Genomic DNA, 6,000 nt, shown 5'->3' with positions numbered 1-6,000 from the left:
CAGCAGTAGCATGCTATAGATCAATTAAACTGCTGACATTTATTAAATAACCAGCAGACAAGGCAAGACAAGTTGCTATCATTCTCTTAGTGTGAAAACAGATGGGCACAGTCTTGTTCAGACAATTCTCAGAATTTTAGTCAGTCAAAATACGTAAGGGGTCAGAAAGACTCATTTTCTTCCTCTACATTTTGAATACGGTGACCTACGATACACAGATGACAGATTTATACATTTCATAGGGATACACAGGTGTATACAAACAGATACAGATACACACATATAAACATTAACATGTGATACAGCATATGTAATACATCATATGTGGTTTGTAAGTTTTTATAAGTTCACTCTCCTGAATGTAGATTTGTGTGTCGGATACATTTTTAAGATGTGACATTCAGCTGCATATAATTCATTTTAAATGTATTTATGTAGCTGGTTTCTTCAATTTTTCAGAAATCACTTGTGTGCTGAATGACTTTCTACCATCCTTTATTTAGAAGGGTCAATACTAATCCAATTTTTGTGTCAACCTTAGAGCACAAAACACAGCAATTTCAATAATAAAATTAGTTATTATTTTGACAGCTCTCAAAACTGTGATGCTGGCCTGAGTCTGGGACATCAATAAACTCAAAGCTAAGCACATGCTTAAGTACTTCCCTGGATCAGAGCCCATAAAACCAGCTGAGATGAGGGATTAATTAAAGGTAGACTTATGAATCATTAGCGTGGAAATGGTCACTGAAGCTTTTTAAGCAGATTACACGGAGAAGCTGGATAGAAACTAAGAGAAGAAAAGGGACACTGTTAACTACCCCTGCTGGATGTGGCAGGAAGCTGAGGTCAGCAGAAGGATCTGCCAAAAGCATCCCAGTAGGAACCTGACCGTGTTTCTAAAGACAGTGAGTAAAAATAAGACTGCTGGTGCTTTTCACTGACCTTAATGTGGCCCCAAACAATGATGAAAGGTGCAGAGCAGGGAGACAAAGTCCTGAGTATTAGCTATTCCATATCAGTTTACAGCTATCATTTACATCCATATTAACAGACTGCAAAAATGTTTTCATGCTGATGGAAACCAATTCGGAGTTTCTTCCAAAAACAAAAAGATGGTACAGAAGCACAGCTGGAATGATGCAACAGGATCATCTGTAGGAGCATCTGTTAGTCAGTAAGTAATTTTGTATATGTACAGTGTAAGAATATATGCAACACACGATCATGAGAGTTAAAGTCTAACTCTGAAACCAAGGCATAGTAAACTACAGACTCTTCGGTATATTTACTCTGGGAGGATGAAAGATTGTTGACCCCTCTGGGATTATGAGTCTGAAAAGCACTGCTATTTCAGACCTGATGTTTAGATCAATAGCGACTCAATGCAATCTTCTTCTTTGCTTCAATATCAGTACTCCTGTTTCTAATGTCATTTTTTCCCATTTAGTATGTGGATTTGATGTGATTAACAACTGAAATACATTGCCTGGGCTTGAGTTAATTAATCTGGTCAATATATTACAACTTTTAAACTACATCGGTCACAGAAGGCTGAAATACGGGGTTAATTAATTTTAGAGAATTTTAACCAGAAAGAAAAATATTTAAAAAATAAAATAAATTAAAATTAAGAGAGAGACTTTTCTCTATCATATGTTATTAGGACCCTCACCAGTGGTTAGGTTTCCTGTCAAGAAGTCTCAATCCTTCCACTAAGCTTGTGTTCTCTAGATTATATGAGAAGAATGTACTCTCAGACTGAATTTCAAAGAGTGACCTCAGAAAAAATACACATTTTATAAACAGCTCCTTATTTACTGTGAGTTGGACCAAGCTCATCAATCCCACATTTCCAAATCTCCCAAATCAAGATTTAAACTCTGCAGATCACACTTTGAATCTGCAAGTATCCAGTCTTTTAAGTTTTAGACTCAGGATTGTTAGTTAACAAAACACAGGATGGCATAGATCCTCAGCTCATGTAAATTTGCCCTGCCACTTGAAAATGGGCTCTTTGATATCAGTGGAACCAGGACAATTTCCATCAACCCCAATATACATTTTTTCCTCCTGTTATCCACTTCCCCAAAGACATAAATCACTAGATACTGCCACTGCTGTCATATACTGCCATACAGTCAAAAGATAAGTCACTTAGAAATCTTCACACTTCATGCTATCAGAGGATATGGATTTAAAAAAACAGTTCAATTTAAATGACAAATGATAAAACACTGACTTGACCTTTGCACTGTAGTTTTCTTCTTTTCATGCTTGAGGATAAGCTTTTAATTCTCCTCATGCCTGCAGCTATTACTCAGCAGATATCAGCTGAAGGACCTCTTCCCACGCTCTCTTAATACTGTATGTTTGCTCTATCACTTCTGGCACCAAAAGAAGCAGCATCCCTAATACATTTCTATCATTGAATATTCAGACAAAGAAGAAAGTTGGGATGGCCAAGTTGCATCTCTGTTGGGAAGATGTGTTCAGGCTGAGAGAACAAAAATGAGTACTTGAAAGAATTGTATGTTCTGGTCAGAGGAAGAATTTTCTTATAGTCTGTGGAGCTTATGAAAGAAAACTGTAATCGTTCTAAGTGAAACTAAAAATTCTTTTCACCTCAACTACAGGAGTAGCAACATAGCTCTGACTTTCACCTATAAACACTCATTTCATTCATAAACACACAGACTTACATCCTATTAAAGCTGCAAAAAGGATTTCACAGATTTTTCTGAATTAAAAAAATGTAACTTTTTAATGTTTTACTTACATATGAGAATTTGGCATCTGCATATGAGAAATAAAGACATGTAGGTCTGAAGGTCCTTGGCTCATGCAATGAGACCTAAAGGTAATATCTGCTGAAATTAAAAATGGAAAAATAATTCTATACAATAAAGTACTGCTCCTCTACACATTTATTTCATCTTAGAACTCTGCATAAACTGTTACTGGTAGAAGCATCATATCAAGAGACCATACCTGTTTTAATGTCTGAGCCTTTCATCAGTTGATAACCACACAGGCAGCATTTCCTAATGCTTTACAAAAGGGCTTCTCTTAAGGGGTGAGCGTTACAATAACATTTTAAAAGTTCCAGTTCCTCCCTCCAAAGCTACAGTTATTGCCATGTGTGCCAAGAACACCTTTATAGCATTCTGTTAGCTTGTTTTATCATGTTTTTATTTCTGTTTTTTTTTTTTTTTTTCCTTTGAGCAATCAAATTAATTAGCTTATTTTCATGCTGCTATTTTCTGGTCTGTTTCACAGTGATAGTTTTTTCTTCTTACTGTTATCACAAATCTATGTGATATGTCATTCAGACATTGTTCTGGAGAGAGATTTTCCATCCAAATCTTTCATTTAATGAAAAGCTTCCCTTCAGCTGAATGTCTTCAGCTATTCCTCTTAAAGATGAGTGCTTTCAGAAAGACATTTCCCCCTGATTTCAGATGTTAAAAAAAAAAAACAAAAAACAAATAACGAGAAGAACATGATTTCCAACCATTTCTATTTGGTTACATCACATTTGCAGTTGTCACTGAGTTTCTATCTGAAAATGGGTGGTGGAAACATCTTCACTGACATTTAGCGCATAAAGAGGTTTTTATAAGACCTAAATTTATGGCCATTTTTATTTTTACATCTGTAATGGTGTCTTTTAAAATCCAAATCAAACCTTCTTGTTATTGCAAGAAGCATGCAATTCGAGCTAAATGGACCCACAATGGCTGTTCTGAAGTTGAAGATACACCACGGTACCACCACAGTGCAACAGTCACAGTATTCACTGTTGGAGTCAAGGTGATTTGTCAGCATTGCCAGTGTATACGAAAATAGTACTGTGTCACTCACAAAAGCAGCAATATTTCAGCTAGCTCTGCAGAGCAGCTGAAGATCCACCTGGAGAAGCAGCAGTAAGGCTGAACAGGAATGGGGGACTTGCCCTTTTCTGTGTTCAGTTTCCTTTGATAATTAATTGGATCTTCAATTATCTTGACCCACTGAACAGTTGCATTTTCCTCAGAATCCTTTGCTATGGTCCCATGAAATTTTAAAGAATTCTGCATCTTTCTATCCTTAAAATCTATCTGCTTGCATTCTTGCTTTTTGCATATCTATAAAGACACACTAAGCCATGACAGTGTTTTTAGGGTTGAGAAAGCTCCTCTGCTGTCCCTGTTAGAGCATCATCAACAGCAGATCTATAGAAGTCCTTTTAAAGGAACAGCACTGTACTGCACATCCACAACAGTCTGATAGAGCAGCCAGGAGATTGATATTTGAGCTCTGTGTGGCTGAGACTCGCTTTTGTCTTTTGTCATCATTTCCAGCAGAAGTATTGCTACTGGCTGATGTCAAGTCTGCTTGAATGACTGAAAGTATGCTTCTCCCATCCGAAGTAGGAATCCTCTGAATCCTCTGAATATTAGCACATTCAGAAACCCTCATGCTATCACACTGTATCTGATATTATGCTCACTCTCCTAATAAGATTTTTTGAGTTGTAACCTCAGAACACATTTAGATCTCAGATCATTAATTATCATCTGCATTTTAAGAAGAATCCTTCCTCCAGACACTGACAAACTTCTGAAAATGAAGTAACATAAGATTTCTCACTCAGTTCACACAGCTCATGGATACTGCTCATGTTCATGCTACATTTAATGTTAAAGACCTCCTAAAATAATAATAATAATGAAAACACCAGAACTAAACTCCTCTAAATTCCATTTTCCCTTTTTAAAATGGCATGGATTAGAAGATAATGAGCTTTCTTCTTTAATAGCCTCTTCCTCTTTCATTTAATTTTGCATTTCAAATATACTGGTTACAAGAATAAATTTTAAAAAATGTTTATTATGGGTACATTTTAAGGTGAGACTGCATTGCATAAAGAAAAGTAGACTGGAGTGCATTAATAAAAGCATGGCCAGCAGGTCAAGGGCGGTTCGCCTCGTCTAGTCTGCCCTGCTCAGGCCACATCTGGAGTATTGCTCCAATTCCAGGCTCTCCAGTCCAAGAAAGACAGGAAACTTATAGAGGGAGTCCATTGGAGGGCCGTGAAGATAATGAAGAGGCTGAAGCATCTCACATATGAGTAGGTTTGTAAGATATGAGGCTGAGATATGTGGGACTGTTCAGCCCAGCAGAGACTGAGACAGAGTCTTATCAATACTTACAAATATCTAAAGGGCAGGTGTCAAATGGATGGGGCCAGGCTCTTTCTGGTGGTGCCACATGACAGGATAAGGGGCAGGAGCATAAACTATAACACAAGAAGTCCAACCTGAAATGAGAAAGAACTTCCTACTTTGACGGTGACAGGGCACTGAAACAGGCTGCCCAGGGAGGTTGTGGAGTCTCCTACTCTGGAGATACTCAAAACTTGCCTGGATGCTTTCCTGTGTAACCTACAGTAGGGAAACTGCTTTGGCAGGGGGTTGGACAAGATGATCTCCAGAGGTCCTTTCCAACCCCTTTAATTCTGCAAACATCTGATTCCGGGTCTGCCCTGCTCAGCTAGCACTCTACCACCAACAGTCTAGAAGTTAACATGAGACAGTGATCATTCCCAGCAAGGAGTGATCATTCCCAGCAGGTAGTTAGTATGCACACTGCTACTCTTTTGCAAAGTTTAAAGAGTCAGACAGTATGTACGTGGCCTGTTCCATGCCAACTGGCCTTGCACCTAGAGAGAAGCCCAGTGAAAATTTATTAGGACAGTTGCAGCCATATAGAGTCTACTGAACATCTGTTTCACACACGGCATATCCTGTAAGTTACAAAACAATTTCCTACACTCCACAATAAAATTAGGATATATATTATTAGTAGAAAAGCTCAAAATCTCATGTGCAATTACTACAGATCAGGCAAGATGATTGATTTTGTCATTGCCTAAGCCTGCAATAGCTGGGAATGTGGTCAGGAAAAATGGACAGGTGTTGCATTTAGCTTCCAGGCTATTATAAGAAAACTACTGCT

The sequence above is a fragment of the Cyrtonyx montezumae genome, unplaced genomic scaffold (genome assembly GCF_038088225.1).
Source record: "Cyrtonyx montezumae isolate F1298 unplaced genomic scaffold, pur_monq_1.0 scaffold_8, whole genome shotgun sequence".
In the NCBI taxonomy this organism is placed as follows: domain Eukaryota; kingdom Metazoa; phylum Chordata; class Aves; order Galliformes; family Odontophoridae; genus Cyrtonyx; species Cyrtonyx montezumae.
Note: the sequence above shows the minus strand (reverse complement) of the source record.